Source organism: Schistocerca cancellata, chromosome 6 (assembly GCF_023864275.1).
Source record: "Schistocerca cancellata isolate TAMUIC-IGC-003103 chromosome 6, iqSchCanc2.1, whole genome shotgun sequence".
Classification (NCBI taxonomy): Eukaryota; Metazoa; Arthropoda; class Insecta; order Orthoptera; family Acrididae; genus Schistocerca; species Schistocerca cancellata.
In genome coordinates, this window is record NC_064631.1 from 586,192,397 (window position 1) to 586,210,421 (window position 18,025).

Below are 18,025 nucleotides of genomic sequence, written 5' to 3' on the forward strand. Positions count from 1 at the left end.
CAAACCATGTCGGACTTCGGATCCAATGTCAACATCGATATCGCGGCGCAACACCACCTGCCGGTGAAGTGTGCCTGCGGCTCTTGTTGTCGCTATAAAGCGAAGGTGATGGATCAGTGTGACTTGAGTAGGATTCCTCGTAGACGCGAACAGTACCATCAAATGAGTGAATCTGAAAGTAGGCACATTATTGGCATGAGAGAATGTGATGCATCCGTCCGGGAAATTGCTGCTCTTGTGGGACGAAATGTTACGGCAGTGCAATGGGTCTGTGCTGAATGGTTTACGGAAGGCCGCAGAACACGACGCGATGGGTCAGGATGCACCACCCACACCACCCTCCGAAAAGATCGACTCCTCAACCCAAATGGAATTGCACAACGGATCTGAGTCAAATGTGTTCAAATGTGTGTGAAATCTTATGGGACTTAACTGCTAAGATCATCAGTCCCTAAGCTTACACACTACTTAACCTACATTATCCTAAGGACAAACACACACACCCATGCCCGAGGGAGGACTCGAACCTCCGCCAGGGCCAGTCGCACAGTCCATCACTGAAGCGCCTCAGACCGCTCGGCTAATCCCGCGCGGCGATCTGAGTCCTCCTCGGCTGTCGCGCTGTAACAATGTAACACATCGTACACTATCAGCGGTGACAGTCCGCCGCCGTTTATTAAGGAGCGGGTGACGTGCGCGTCGACCAATTCTCCGCCTACCTTTGACGAATGTGCAAAAACGTGCTAGATGACAACGGTCCGTGGAACGACGTCACAGGGTACAGAAATGGCATCGGATAATGTTTTCGGACGAATCCATGTTCTGTTTGTTTGAAAATAATGGCCGCATACAGACAGGGGGAGTGGCTTCACGGTGGCTGCATTCGCACAAGACATACAGCGCCAACTTTATGCCTGGGGTGCTAGTGGGTACAACCACAAATCACAGTTGGTGTGTGTCCAGGGCACTGTGACCTGTGTGACCTACGTGACTGACATCCTGCGACCCGTAGCCCTACCTTCTCTGCACAACACTCCAGACGCCGTTTTTCAACAAGACAATGCAAGGTCACGTCTTGCTGCACGGACACGTGCCTTCTTAGTGTCACAGGATATCAGCCTTTTGCCCTGGCCCGCCAGATCCCCAGACTTGTTACCAATCGTAAACGTGTGGGCAATGGCGAAATGACGGGTGCAGAGCTATGACCTAATGCCAACCACCACAGATGAAGTGTGGAACCAGGTAGATGCAGCATGGATGGCTGTATAACAGAACGCCATTCGCGCCTTATACGAGTCGACGCTGTCTCGCATGGAACAAATTATCAGGGCTGATGGCGGACCCTGTTAATACTAGGCAACAAGAGACATGCTGAATCGAGGTGACTGATATGCTAATCGCTTCTGCAGAACATACTAATGTACATATCCTGTCAGAGTGTCATGTTACGAGCACAGATATGGCGGGGACATTTTTTTAGTGGTAGTGGAGAGTTATGCATATGATTGGTGTCTGAAGATGTTGCACCGTTTTGGCAGGACTCTCTATGCTGGAGGGAAACCTCGCTTTTGGGCCGCAGTATTTTATAATTTTGGCAACAAAACGACTATTAACGTTGGTGTGTAGAATATATGAGTCTGGCGATATACCATCTGACTTTCGGAAAAGCATCATCCACACAATTCCGAAGACGGCAAGAGCTGACAAGTGCGAGAATTATCGCACAATCAGCTTAACAGCTCATGCATCGAAGCTGCTTACAAGAATAATATACAGAAGAATGGAAAAGAAAATTGAGAATGCGCTAGGTGACGATCGGTTTGGCTTTAGGAAAAGTAAAGGGACGAGAGAGGCAATTCTGACGTTACGGCTAATAATGGAAGCAAGGCTAAAGAAAAATCAAGACACTTTCATAGGATTTGTCGATTTGGAAAAAGCGTTCGACAATATAAAATGGTGCAAGCTGTTCGAGATTCTGAAAAAAGTAGGGGTAAGCTATAGGGAGAGACGGGTCATATACAATATGTACAACAACCAAGAGGGAATAATAAGAGTGGACGATCAAGAACAAAGTGCTCGTATTAAGAAGGGTGTAAGACAAGGCTGTAGCCTTTCGCCCCTACTCTTCAATCTGTACATCGAGGAAGCAATGATGGAAATAAAAGAAAGGTTCAGGAGTGGAATTAAAATACAAGTTGAAAGGATATCAATGATACGATTCGCTGATGACATTGCTATCCTGAGTGAAAGTCAAGAAGAATTAAATGATCTGCTGAACGGAATGAACCGTCTAATGAGTACACAGTATGGTTTGAGAGTAAATCGGAGAAAGACGAAGGTAATGAGAAGTAGTAGAAATGAGAACAGCGAGAAACTTAACGTCAGGATTGATGGTCACGAAATCAATGAAGTTAAGGAATTCTGCTACCTAGGCAGTAAAATAACCAATGACGGACGGAGCAAGGAGGACATCAAAAGCAGACTCGCTATGGCAAAAAAGGCATTTCTGGCCAAGAGAAGTCTACTAATATCAAATACCGGCCTTAATTTGAGGAAGAAATTTGTGAGGATGTACGTCTGGAGTACAGCATTGTATGGTAGTGAAACATGGACTGTGGGAAAACCTGAACAGAAGAGAATCGAAGCATTTGAGATGTGGTGCTATAGACGAATGTTGAAAATTAGGTGGTCTGATAAGGTAAGGAATGAGGAGGTTCTACGCAGAGTCGGAGAGGAAAGGAATTTGTGGAAGACACTGATAAGGAGAAGGTACAGGATGATAGGACATCTGCTAAGAGATGAGGGAATGACTTCCATGGTACTAGAGGGAGCTGTAGAGGGCAAAAACTGAAGAGGAAGACAGAGATTGGAATACGTCAAGCAAATAATTGTGGACGTAGGTTGCAATTGCTACTCTGAGATGAAGAGGTTAGCACAGGAAAGGAATTCGTGGCGGGCCGCATCAAACCAGTCAGTAGACTGATGACCAAAAAAAAAAAGACAAGCATAGAGTGTGAAGGAAGACGAAATTTTGTGATTCAGGTGGATCGTGGTGATTAACAGGCTGACTTCGGTCAGTGGCGGTCTGTAAACAGGTGGACGTCGGTTGGTGGCTGTTCGTGGAGATTTACTGGGGTAAATCGGACGAAGTGGAGAGGAGCGCATCCCAGCTATACCACCAGGTGACGCTGTTGTAGATATCGAGACGCGCCCTCGTCTTCTCTAGAGAGCCACCTCCACCCCAGCGCCGTTCTATCTCGGAGCACAAGAAATTTACGGTAGGCGTTAAATGCGGCACCGGTGAGTTAGTTGATTCTATTCCTCATATATGGAATTTCGTACGATTGCCCGCCTCAGGTCCAACGTTCATGTGTTGAATGTATGATCGATTTACTCAGACACCAAGCTTCGAGTCGCTGTGTTTTTCCGTAGGAAATTTTGTGGTTAAATTCGAGTCTCAGATGGTGATATGAATTAAATGTGTGTAATTTTGTCACATAGTAGAGTAGTCAGGAAGTTCAAACAGATACAGTTTATCAACTGTTTTTTTTCTTTTCTATTTCTCATGAGATTGATGATCAATGTATTAATGAAAAAAATTAGAGACTTTAAACGAAAGTTTGCTTTTGTTAGGTACCCTCCTGTCACATTAATTATTATGCAACTATCACTCTTGACAGTCTACACGTAGGGACTAATACGGCGTTATCTGCCTAAAATTGTGCACATGTAAATTCAGAGAGTAGATCTTAGAGAAGATGCCAGCTCATAATTAGCTTTCCTGTTCGGGGAGATAAAACTACGAAAGAGGAATTTTGCAGTGGCATATACGCGATCTCCGCCTACTGTCATCTGGATTTATATCTGCCAGACCGCCGGCTGCGGTGGCCGAGCGGTTCTAGGCGCTTCAGTCCGGAACCACGCGACTGCTACGGTCGCAGGTTCGAATCCTGCTTCTGGCATGGATGTGTGTGATGTCCTTAGGTTAGTTAGGTTTAAGTAGTTCTAAGTTCTAGGGGACAGATGACTCAGATGTTAAGTCCCATAGTGCTCAGAGCCATTTGAACCATATGAACCTGCCAGATCTGAGCTCCGAAAGCCTGCTGTCTGTAAAATCAAAGCTGACTGCCACAGGCAAGACAATCAGACTTTATTTCGCCTCACCTCCCACCTCTGTCCCCATCGCCCTCCCTATGTTGTCTTCCCACCAATGCGCCACAGAAAAAGCGTATGGGTAATATTTTTTTTTGGGGGGGGGAGGGGGGGAGGTGTCTAGGTATGTGTGTATGGGGGTGGGCTGACTGCCACAGGCAAGACAATCAGACTTTATTTTCCCTCACCACCACCTCTGTCCCCATCGCCCTCCCTATGTTGTCTTCCCACCAATGCGCCACAGAAAAAGCGTATGGGTAATATTTTTTTGGGGGGGGGAGGGGGGGGAGGTGTCTAGGTATGTGTGTATGGGGGTGGGCTGACTGCCACGGGCAAATCAGACTTTATTTTCCCTCACCACCACCTCTGTCCCCATCACCCTCCCTATGTTGTCTTCCCACCAATGTGCCACAGAAAAAGCGTATGGGTAATATTTTTTTTTTGGGGGGGGGAGGGGGGGAGGTGTCTAGGTATGTGTGAATGGGGGTGGGCTGACTGCCACAGGCAAGACAATCAGACTTTATTTTCCCTCACCACCACCTCTGTCCCCATCGCCCTCCCTATGTTGTCTTCCCACCAATGCGCCACAGAAAAAGCGTATGGGTAATATTTTTTTTTGGAGGGGGATGTGTCTAGGTATGTGTGTATGGGGGTGGGGAGGGGACAACATCATTATTGGTTAATGAACGCTACACGGGCCGTGTGAAGCAGCGGCAGCACTCCTGCAGCAGCAGGCTCCATACAGAGGTACCTCCTTCCGGTGCGGGTCTCGCCGACCGCAGAATTTTTAAGCTACCCACGCAGCTAGTCCGACATTAAGCTTAACGAGCGCTATCAGCGACAGCTACCTGAAACCGCAGTACGACGTAGAAGACATTTATCCCCTCGCGATCGCAGCTAGCGACCCCTAGTAAGGAAGCGTAGTTTCTTTGGAAAGCCCCTTACGACGTCGCCGTATAGGAGCGCGGGAGGCGTGGCCGAAATTGCTCTAAACGGCGCGACGGCCTGGCGGGCGCATTCTGCGGCTCCCGGCAGCACTTAGCTGCACAAAATTACGCCTCGCTGTAGCCAAAGAGTCGCGACGGGTAGCGCCGCTACACTGGAGGCGCCGTTTACCGCTGACGACGGGCAAAACACCGAGCGGCTCTTCTGGAGCGACTCTTGCGATTTCATAGCGAACAATGTTGTACACTTTAAGGACGGCGAAGCACTTGGGTGCTTATTCATCGCTAATTTAGTAGTGTTTAAGAAGACTCGCACCGAGCCGAGGTGGCGCTTTGGTTAAGGCAGTGGACACGCAAACGGGAAGCCCCGGGTTCAATTCCCTGTCTGTCAGGTTCTCAGTGGCTTCCTCAAACGGCTTGGGGGCAAACAGCGGGTTGGTTCCTAAAGGACACGACTCATTGCCCTCCCTTCCTTCTCCAACAGAAGATGTACTCCGTCTGTGATCATTTCGTCGTCGACGGGACGTTAAGCCTTAACCTTTGTCGTTTCTCTGTCCTACAAACAGAGGCCTACTCGCCAGTATAAAAGAAGTTGGAGAGTATAGTGTTGTCAGTAGAAAAGCAGCAACCGCAGAATGGGAAAGTTCAGTGACGTCGAATGGAAACAAGTCATTGAGGGTCGCCTGGACAACAGATCCATCTGGGACGTTCCAACCCCTCCAAAATTGCCAAAGTCTGAGGCGTAGCGCCGTATACCGATTCTGCCTTGGAAGCGGTTAACTGGGAGATGCGTCTCAGAGCTGGATAGTGACAGATGGTGACGCGAGACTGGACGCGCACGTAGTTTATGTAACAGCCGATAGAGGACAATCTTGGATAGAGGACTGATTTAGTTTCGATTGCGCCCACTAGAGTGCACTGAAGTAATAGAATGTTTTTCATAAACTGCTCTAGTATTTTCATAAAGTGTTATTATGTCTTTTTGTGTATGAAAAATGTTATAGATGTGTTTTGGCAGTATGAATGATGCGTGAGTGTGGTTTAAGGGTAATATGAAGATAATTGTTTAACGAGTTATGTAGTAGGATTTAGTGTGGGAACATTTCGAAGAAGTATGGATATGGACAAAGGGCATTTTTGTAGAATAGATTTGTAAAGTAAGTCTATGGTTAAGTGAAAGTTAATTCAGGTAAAAATAAAAATAGTAAATAACTTTATGGATAAACAAAAGTTCAGCACATTAGATAATTACGTCGGTAAAAAGTGCAGTCGTTACGTTTACTATTTAGCGATTGGTTATTGATGAAAAGCGCTGATTGACGCGGGAGAATGTTGTTTTGCTATTGGCTGTTGAGTAAACTACCCAATGGTAAAGCAGTATTCTTCGCGCGCCTTTCTCTGCTGGTAGAGAAGACAGAGTATTCTAGAGAAGAGTGGGAGCCTAGCCATGAAACAGTTCGGACGTGTGTGGGCGTGTAGAAATTTCGGAAGTTTTAAGTGAATTTTGTGACGAGATAAGACATATTTTCCGCGGGGCGTATTGAGCAGGTCGGTGGCTAAAAACTGTGACTGCATTTGGTACCGACAGACTTAATATTTGGCGAGCATTCTCGATCAAAAACAATCAGTATTTTTGTAGCTATTACGTTTTCGGGAAACGCAACACCATAAACTTGCTAACGTGAGTGAAAGGGATTATGAGTGACTGTGTTAAAACTAGCACGGGCTTGGCAGTGATACTTGTTCACCTAAGTTTCAGAAATATATTAACTGAGGACAAAATTTCCAACATTTCATTTCGTGCGAAAACTTTCTCCCGAAACGTAGATTAGTGACTTTAATTGCAGCCTGGTTCACGTCAAAGTACAGTAGGTTTCACTCGGCTTCCCTACTGATGATATGCTGAGACAATGTTTAGGTGTAGGTTCGTCGTAAAGGGACGTAAAGAACCGCGCGGCAAGACGGCTGTTGGCGATGTGAGTGTGAAGAAGAAACGTGAAGGAACAACCACAGTTAAACCGAGACCAGATAGACCTCCTGTACTGACGGACGGGTATCGTCGAGCACTGCGGTAGGTGGTTCTAAAAATTCTCATTATATCAGTGGGGGGAATCATTAGTGAGTCCAAACTGCTACCGGCAGCCCAGCCAGGGCAACGACAATGCGCTGGGAGTTAAAAAGAACGGCATGTAGTGCTCGAACAGCTTGTTTACACATCTCTGCAGTCATTGTTAAGCCACACTCGTGGTGGCGCACGAGCGAAGCTGCTGGACAATGGATGACTAGAAACTAGTGATTTGAAATAATTGTTCACGCTGTATTCTGTTGCAGTCCGATGGAAGCGCTTCTAGAGAGCGTTACCTGCCATCGCATGTAGTACGTACCAACAGTGAAGCAGGGAGGAAGTGGTATTACCATACTTAGGGTGTGGCACCCTTATTGTGCTTAAGAGTGGGCCGCGGTGGCCGAGCGGTTCTAGGCGCTTTACTTCGGAACCGCGCGACTGCTACGGTCGCAGGTTCGAATCCTGCCTCGGGCATGGATGTGTGTGATGTCGTTAGGTTAGTTAGGTTTAAGTAGTTCTAAGTTCTAGGGGACTGATGACCCAGATGTTAAGTCCCATAGTGCTCAGAGCCATTTGAACCATTTTTGTGCTTAACAAAGTGCTAAATATGGAGAGATATGAACACATTTTACAGCACTGTGTGCTGCGTGGGGTAGAGCAACACTTCAGAGGCGATGATTAATTGTGTCAAAATGACAATGCAGCCCGTCAACAAACAGTATTTGCAAGGTAATGGCTTATGAATGATAACATATCTGAAAAGGACTGGGCTGCCCATAGTACCGACCTGAACTCAATGGAACACTTTTGGTATGAGTTAGAACGTTGACTTCGCTCCAGCTCCAGCGCACAACTTCATTACCGTCTCTGTTTTTGGCTCATGAGGAAACATGGGCTGCCATTCCTCGTCAGACGTTCAGACACCTCAAAGGAAGTGTCCTCAGCAGATTTCAAGCCGCGACAAAGACGAAGGATGGACACGCCACATATTAACGTCTACTAATAGGAGTCCGGATAGATATTGTACCTGTCACTTCATCAGAATCGCAGCACAGGTTTTTACTTATCTGGTATCCTAGCTGAGTCCATACAGTAAACAAAAAAAAAAGCTAATTCCTTCTCTATTGCTGCCATCCTCAATGGCTTGTTGTTTTAAGAAATCGTTGAAGTACTTTTCTCTAAAAACACAATGGTCAGTTTCACTCTGTGGAACAGTGAAGCAAATATTCTCACCTTCTCGTTGATACACTTGTTTCCCCTTTCAGTATGTAAGAGGGAACAAAACGAATGGAAGAGTAAGAATGAAGTTCTCGAATTAGAAAGGTTTTAAAAAGGGATTCAGTTCCTACGGTCAAACTTATACATCGAAAAAGCCGCAACTAAGTAAAATGAAGGTTCAATAGTCGAATTAAGTTTCGAGGTGGAATGATATCAATGGTTAGATTCGCTGGTGACGTTGTTATCGTCAGTGAAAGTGAAAGAGAATTGTAGGATATGTTTAATGGAATGAATAGTTTAATGAGTGCAAATGTAAGTTAAGAACAACCCGAAGAATAACGAAAGTAAGGAGGAGCAACAGAAATGAAATTAGAGAAAAACTTAAAAATCAAAATTGGTGGCGAAGTGGATGAAGAGAAGGAGTTGTACTACTTTAGAAGCGAAATAACTCACGACGGTCGAAGGAAGGAAGAGACAAAAAGCAGACTAGCACAGGCACAAGGGACATTCTACTAGAATAAAACACAGGCTTTAATCAGAGGAAGACATTCTTGAGAACGCACGTTTGGAGCACAGAACTGAATGGAAGTGAATCATGGATTGTGGTTCAAAATGGTTCAAATGGCTCTGAGCACTATGGGACTTAACATCTGAGGTCAGCAGTCCCCTAGAACTTAGAACTACTTAAACCTAACTAATCTAAGGACATCACACACATCCATGCCCGAGGCAGGATTCGAACCTGCGACCGCAGCGGTCGCGCGGTTCCAGACTGAAGCGCCTGGAACCGCTTGGCCACACCGGCCGGCATGGAATGTAGGAAAACAGGAAAAGAAGAGAAACGAAGCGTCTGGGATGTTCAAAACTAGGTGGACTGATAAGATAAGGAATGGAGACGTTCTCTGCAGACTCTGCGAAGAAAGGAAAATATGTAAAGCACAAGAAGAAGGAACAAGGTGATAGACCATGTCTTAGGATATCAAAAAATACTAGAGGGAGCTGTAGAGGGTAAAAAGTGTTTGAGAGGCTAGAGGTTGGATGGAACACACCCCACAAATAATTGTGGACGTCTGGTGCAAGTGTTACTCTGAGAAGAAGAGGTTGCCACGGGAGAGAAATCGAACAGTCAGAAGACGAACGATGTTTTGTGTGTCAGTGCTTGATTTACGAAGGTATGCAACGGTAGGCCGTACCAGCATCTCTAACGTAAAGAACTTAGAACCGCAGATTTTTAAATATAGTAAGATAAACTTTTGATACTTTGAGGCATTGTAAAACAGATGTTGTATTCACACTTTTAAAATTCTCAGTAAAACATTCAAATAATGTTTTAAGGAGCCTAAATTTAAAAAACACCCCCTGAATGATTACGGTACCGGAACCTCAAATTTTACAAATCAAATACTATATAGAGCTCACTAAATACTTCTTATTATACCGACGAATGATACGCTTCAACAGAACATAGTATTCCTAGCAGAATTCTAGAGGAGTGAGTCTTCTCGAGGAGAGAAATGTGATGATAAGCGTGGGGACCTCGCAAATGACTGATCCGACAGGATAGGATGAAGAATGTTTTCTGTACCATTTGAAAGCGTAGAAGGATTCACAATCCCTGTCTAATGTTTGCACATGAATATAGTCCATCAGTGCTCAGTTTAATCTGACTCAAGAAATAAAGCTAAAGCAAATTTCACTCTTCATACAGTTGGTGTTCTGAAATTGTGCGTCGTTTGAAATATGAAACCTCCCATGTCAGTACCGGAATACGACTAAAATAGTGAGGTACATTCCTCGCCTAAGTGTGAACCTCTTTCCTGAGTTTTTCCCCGTTTCCACGCAGCGTTTCGCTCACTTAGGTGCTCCCCTATTCAGAGTTTACTAAGCTTGCGAACTGCTCTCTCTTTGCGCTACGTCAGCGCTGGGAAAAAGTCAGGTGAGGGAAAAAATTATAATCTGCATACCTGTCTGAACAGCAGCTTGTAATCAATGCAAGGTATTTATATTGTTTTTTAGCTGTGGAATGTGAGCACACGTGTAACTGTAAATTTTCAGATTCGTATACAATAACGATTTTATTTAAGCTTTTTACTTCCAAACGACAACATAGATTACTACGAACCTGTACACATGAAATAATCTTTTGTGATGTATTAAGCTAAGCTGGATCCACATGACGATGGACTTACAACATTCTGAAATTCATTGTACAATCGTAAACAACCTGCGTGTTTACACTAAATTGGATTTCTAGGCCTCACGAACAAACTTTTACGAACGTTGACGTCACATACAGAACAGCATTAGTTGAAAAGGACTCTTACATTTTTAACAAGTCGTTTATTAACTAGTTGCACGAGACGTTAGATAAAATGTTGCTTACAAAATCCAGCGTCTAGCTAAAGGAAAGACTGGGGAAAGGTAGAATGCAAGGCTCATCAACCCCGTACAGGAGATCAAGAATAAGGATAAAGGGTAAGATGGACTGTAAAAGTCTAAAACTAACGATATGTAAGTGATGAAACGTACTTTCATCTGGCAAGGATAAAAAGGTAAGGTAAAAAAATGTGTAAGCAGCATTTTATCTAAAGTTGCCCTGTCCTGCAATCACATTAGCTCTGCTTTACGAGATTTATTTTACCTAGCCAGAGTGAACGTAGCTTTCACCACATTCACATAGCAATTGTAATATCTTTGACATCAATCTCGTCTACCACTTTATTCAAATCCTAGATTTGCTGTATGGGAATGATGTTCCCTGCATTCTGTTCTATTTTAAATTGGACTATCGACCTCTTGACGGTGAAACATTTTTATCACAACTGGACAAAGAATGTTGGGTCATTTACTGGTTATATGAAAGAAATGTGAGTACATGTTTTTCCTATATGGTTTCGTGTGTAGTTCAACCTCATTTTAACCGAAACAGGATGTTTATTCGTTTCACTCTTCCTTGTATACACGGGTATCCCTGAAAATGTGGCTCCGACGTAGCGAAAAATGGTTCTGAGCACTGTGAAACTTAACATCTGAGGTCATCAGTACCCTAGACTTAGAACTACTTAAACCTAACTAACCCAAGGACATCACACACATCCATGCCCAAAGCAGCATTCGGACCTGCGACCGGAAAGCAGCGCGGTTCCGGACTGAAGTGCCCAGAACCGCTCGGCCGCAGCGGCCGATGCAGTGAAACTAGCTAGATCATAAATAAAGATTTACCATACAGCAGAAGTGGCCATCTACATCTACATACATACTCCGCAATCCACCATAGGGTGCGTGGCGGAGGGTACCTCGTACCACAACTAGCATCTTCTCTCCCTGTTCCACTCCCAAACAGAACGAGGGAAAAATGACTGCATATACGCGTCTGTACTAGCCCTTATCTCTCTTATGTTATCTTTGTGGTCTTTTCGCGAAATATAAGTTGGCGGCAGTAAAATTGTACTGCAGTCAGCCTCAAATGCTGGTTCTCTAAATTTCCTCAGTAGCGATTCACGAAAAGAACGCCTCCTTTCCTCCAGAGGCTCCCACCCGTGTTCCTGAAGCATTTCCGTAACATTCGCGTGATGATCAAACCTACCAGTAACAAATCTAGCAGCCCGCCTCTGAATTGCTTCTATGTCCTCCCTCAATCCGACCTGACAGGGATCCCAAACGCTCGAGCAGTACTCAAGACTAGATCATATTAGTGTTTTATAAGCGGTCTTCTTTACAGATGAACCACATCTTCCCATAACTCTACCAATGAACCGAAGACGACTATCCGCCTTCCCCACAACTGCCATTACATGCTTGTCCCACTTCATATCGCTCTGCAATGTTACACCCAAATATTTAATCGACGTGACTGTGTCGAGCGCTACACTACTAATGGAGTATTCAAACATTACAGGATTCTTTTTCCTATTCAGCTGCATTAATTTACATTTATCTATATTTAGAGTTAGCTCCCATTCTTTACACCAATCACAAATCGTGTCCAAGTCATCTTGTATCCTCCTACAGTCACTCAACGACACCTTCACGTACACCACAGCATCATCAGCAAGCAGCCGCACATTGCTATCCACCTATTCAAAAGATCATTTATGTAGATAGATAACAACAGCGGACCTACCACACTTCCCTGGGGCACTCCAGATGATACCCTCACCTCCGATGGACACTCACCATCGAGGACAACGTACTGGGTTCTATCACTTAAGAAGTCTTCGAGCATTCACATACATCGGAGCCACTCCCATTTGCTCGTACCTTAGGAGTCTGCAGTGGGGCACCGAGTCAAACGCTTTCCGGAAGTCAAGGAATATGGCGGTATAATTCTACAGCAGGATGCCCACAGTACAAAATTTGTTGATGAAAGTAGGTTTTGTCTGTAAGCGACTGATGCTTTTATACAGGGGTGGCGTAGATCTGGTGAGCTTCCTACTCCAGAGTGCACTCGCCGACGACAGCAGGTTCCATCCCAGGCTACATGGTGTGAAGGCTAGAAGCCAAACTTCGCGGTCACATCTGGTGTTTCTGCACGGTCAAGTAACCAACGTTCGGTACATTCCACAGGCCGTTATCCCTGTGTTACTGCCATTCTGCGACAGGAAAGCGGTGTGCTTTCTCAGCAGCACAATGCACGTCCCCATACGGCTCAAAATAGTTCAGGCTTTCGGGGCCTGTTGCCTTCTGTCTCGAGTTCTTCGGTCGAAGTTTGATTTATGATTTTTCTGATGTTTCGCCAGCACGAGTGCCTGGCATTGGCAAAGCTACACCCTCCATTGCTGGTGGTGGACTGGAGTCGAGATCGCGACTGCAGTTATATGTACCTGATGCGCCAAGGCCTTTTTCGTAGTCATTTGCGGCGCGGTTCTCTTGATATCTGCAATGGTCGTTCGCTGTAGCACAGGAATCCAGGATCCGTTCACCTTGAGGCTTTCTTCTTTCTTCTTGAATCTGCTCTCATGTTCGTGTATTCCTATAAATACTCAGAACAAGCGTGTGAGATAGCTCTTATCTATAGCCAGAACTTCCGCGTCGGCGAAGTTTACTCTGAGGTCGGTCTCACTCAGCGCGTGTCCTGCCACGGCCGATTTCTCCACCTGCCGTAACCTGGAACACCGCTTATGTTCTGAGATCCTGGTGTTGATTGATCGTCCAGTCATTCCAACATACTCTTTTCAGCATGTGCATGGTATGCGGTATGCTTCCCACATTGCAGGCGCGTCCATTTTCTCCTTTGTCCATCAAAGACACTCTTAAGTCTTCTTTGTCGGCTTTAAAATAGTGTTTGCGCAATATACGGGCGATTGTGTTCGTCAACAACATGATCTTCGTGGTTTACAACTGTCCTATTCAGCAAGATCGCCAGACCTCTCGTTCTCGAACATGTATGGGACAAGATGAAGTGGAAACTTACTCGTTCTCCGTGGCCTCCAAGAACCATAGCTCAAATGCAACAAAAGGCGCAAGATGCTTGGGACAGTTTATTGCAGGACGCCATTCGACAACATTATGACTTTTGCATGCGAGAATACATGTCAGCGTTGCCGCCAGAGGGGTGTACAACCTATTGATGCAACTGTTCGGGAACCCTTTATGTGGCATGTGTGTTTCAATCGTCTGAATTTGTTATCATGTACTCCTACAATGATGAACTACCTGTCACCTCGCTTGTCATGAAGGTGACCTTGTCCTTGAGGGCGTGCATTTTTTTACCGGCGATATACACTGAAGAACCTAAGAAGCTGGTACAGTTGTCTAATATTGTGTAGGGCCCCCGTGAGCAAGGAGAAGTGCGGCGACACAAAGTGACATGGAGTCGACTGATGTCTGCAGTAGTGTTGGAAGGAACTGACACCATGAATCCTGCAGGGCTGTCCATAAATCCGCAAGAGTACGGGTGGGTGGAGATCTCTTCTGAACACCACGTTGCAAGGCATCCCAGATATTGTCGATAATGTTCATGTCTGTGGAGTTTGGTGGCCAGCGGAAGTGTTTAAACTCAGGAGAATGTTCCTGGAGCCACTCTGTAGCAATTCTGGACGTGTGGGGTGTCACTTTGTCCTGCTGGAATTGCCCAAGTCTGTCTGAATGGCTGTAGGTGATCAGACAGGATTCTTACGTACGTGTCACATGTCAGAGTCGTATATAGGCATATCAGGACTCTCATATCACTCCAATTGCACACGCCCCACACCATCACAGAGCCTCCACCAGCTTGTACAGTCTCCTGCTGACATGCAGTGCCCATGGATCCATTAGGTTGCCTCCATGCCAGTTCCCGTCCGCCGGCCGCGGTGGTCTAGTGGTTCTAGGCGCGCAGTCCGGAACCGCGGGGCTGCTACGGTCGCAGGTTCGAATCCTGCCTTGGGCATGGATGTGTGTGATGTCCTTAGGTTAGTTAGGTTTAAGTAGTTCTAAGTTCTAGGGGACTGATGACCACAGAAGTTAAGTCCCATAGTGCTCAGAGCCAGTTCCCGTCCATCCACTCGATACAATTTGAAGCGAGACCCGTCCGACCAGGCAATATTTTTCCAGTCATCAACAGTCCAATGATCGATGTTGACGGGCAGAGGTGAGGCGTGAAGCTACGTGTCGTTCAGTCATCAAGGGTATACGAGTGGGCCTTCAGCTCCGAAAGTCCATATCTATGATGTTTCATTAAATGGTTCGCACGCTGACACTTGTTGATGGCTCAGCATTGAAATCTGCAAGAAATTGGGAAAGTGTTGCACTCCTGTCACACCAACGACTCACTTTAGTCGTCTTTGGTCCCGTTCTTGCAGGATTTTTTTCCGGCAGCAGTTACGTCGGAGATTAGATGTTTCACCGGAAATGGTCGTGCGGGAAAATTCCTACTTCATCTCTACCTCGGAGATGCTGTGTCCCAATGCTCGTGCGCCGACCATAACACCACGTTGAAACTCGCTTAAACCTTGATAATCAGCCATAGTAGCAGCAGTAACCGATCTAACAACTGAGCCAGATAGTTGTTGTCTTCTATAGGCGTTGTCGACCGCAGCGCCGTATTCTGTCTGTATTTGAATACGCATGACCATACCAGTTTCCTTGGCGCTTCAGTGTTTGTCGGTGTACACAGTGCAGCAAACACTGCTGCTGTGTTTCAGCAGGAGGAGGTCGCTAACTCGTATTGTGAGCGCGGAGCCGTGTGCGCTGGCAGAGCAGTTTGTTCGTCGCGGCCGGATGACCGCAGATCTGGCCCGGGGCCGCGTCCTTCCGCGGCGTGCGAACCGCCGCACGCATCGTGCATCATTCATGCCGGACCCTCTGCCCGTTACCTGCACGCCTCGCGCAACGCCTTACCAGAAACGAATCGACGGCTCTTTATCCGAGCACTGAGTAACGTGACGGCCCATCGCCTCTGTAGTTTTACCTGTGTAAGGACATTCTGCCCTGTTTATGTCTGAATAATTTCAGGATTATCTTTGTCCTGTGACATTTCAGTTTCGTGCTGAATATTAATCGGCAGAGTAATGAGTACTGGGAATAGTATTTCGATAATCTTGGTAAATGCGCTTTGGGACACGTGGATATTACACCGGATTACCAGTTTTGGCCTCTGCTGGCAATGGATATCCACACAGCAGGATGGATTCGGCTAAAAATGCCGTAGCTGCTTTACTCATACACATGTTAAATACGGTGTCACAAGAAGTGTTCAAGAGTAAAGATACAGTAAATGTGCCATTTATTATATCCAGTCCCGTCAGCATGTTTAATGCAGCCGATTCATTGACCTCTTTTTGCTACTTTACTGTTGGTAACACCTTTGGTTAAGGTCAAGCCACCTATATACATACTAATTAAGAAAGTATCACAGTAACAGTTAACGCTGAAAAGAAAATAAGTTTACTTGATGCGATTAAAACCAAGTTCTGTTGTCAATACTCAGTTAGCAACACGCCCCATCAATCCGATTCTACCGACCAGCCGTGTTCATGAAAAAGAAGAAGAACGCGGACAAAAAAAAAAAAAAAATGGCTCTGAACGCTGTGGGACTTAACATCTGTGGTCATCAGTCCCCTAGAACTTAGAACTACTTAAATCTAACGAACCTAAGGACATCACACACATCCATGCCCGAGGCAGGATTCGAACCTGTGACCGTAGCGGTCAAGTGGTTCCGGACTGAAGCGCCTAGAACCGCACGGCCACACCGGCCGGCAGAACGCGGACAGAAAACGCGCCCCGCTAGAACAGCACTTGGTTAATAAGTGTCATTCAATTACATGGCGGCTGTCCAGCCAGGCTAGTTACTTTCGACAATGTTTCCTTGTTTTTTTAGATCACCACTTGCTGATTGTCTCTTCTTATCCATCCACATCCCTGGAGTAGCTGTTACCGTTTCTTTGTACTTAACTACATTACGATCTCAATTACGTTAGTTCCCGCTTGTTCGCTGGTTTTCTGGAGCAGTTTTAGTGTCCCTCTCCTCTGGAGCAGCATCTCAGAGCGTTCTCCCACGCTGCGACAGACTGCGCTATCCGTCGGCGCCAGAAATTCTTTCCCCCCGGGACATGTTCTCAGGATACAGGCAAGAGAGACTGCCAATTTGCCGACCGTGTCCTTCCGGTGAAACCTTTGCAACCTTCCACCAACTTACCGAAGCTCAGCTCCTACAGAATTTACGTCCTATACCCGTATTAAATATTTTATTCTTCTAGATTAAATTTACTTTTCTCCCCATAGATTCACAATGAGAAGTGCTCAAGGATGTAGAACATACCATTAAACAAGAATGTATATTGGGGTGAGAAAACTCATGGAATAAAGATTGCACATAAACAGATGGAGGTAGTACCGCGTACTCAAGGCATAAAAAGGGACTGCATTGGACGAATTGTCATTTTCTCTCAGGTGTTTGTGTCAAAAGGTTTCCCACGTCATTATGGCAGCACGACGAGAAGCAACAGATTTTTTACGCAAAATGGTAGTTCAAGCTAGACGCATGGGACTTTTCATTTCCGAAATCGTTAGGGAATACAATATTCCGAAATAAGCGGTGTCAAAAGTGTATCGAGAATACCAAATTACAGGCATTACCTCTCACCACGGACAACATAGCAGCCGACGGCCTCAATAACGAGAGCATTGGCGTTTGCGCAGAGTTGCCAGTGCTAACAGACAAGCAACACTACGTGAAATACACTCCTGGAAATGGAAAAAAGAACACATTGACACCGGTGTGTCAGACCCACCATACTTGCTCCGGACACTGCGAGAGGGCTGTACAAGCAATGATCACACGCACGGCACAGCGGACACACCAGGAACCGCGGTGTTGGCCGTCGAATGGCGCTAGCTGCGCAGCATTTGTGCACCGCCGCCGTCAGTGTCAGCCAGTTTGCCGTGGCATACGGAGCTCCATCGCAGTCTTTAACACTGGTAGCATGCCGCGACAGCGTGGACGTGAACCGTATGTGCTGTTGACGGACTTTGAGCGAGGGCGTATAGTGGGCATGCGGGAGGCCGGGTGGACGTACCGCCGAATTGCTCAACACGTGGGGCGTGAGGTCTCCACAGTACATCGATGTTGTCGCCAGTGGTCGGCGGAAGGTGCACGTGCCCGTCGACCTGGGACCGGACCGCAGCGACGCACGGATGCACGCCAAGACCGTAGGATCCTACG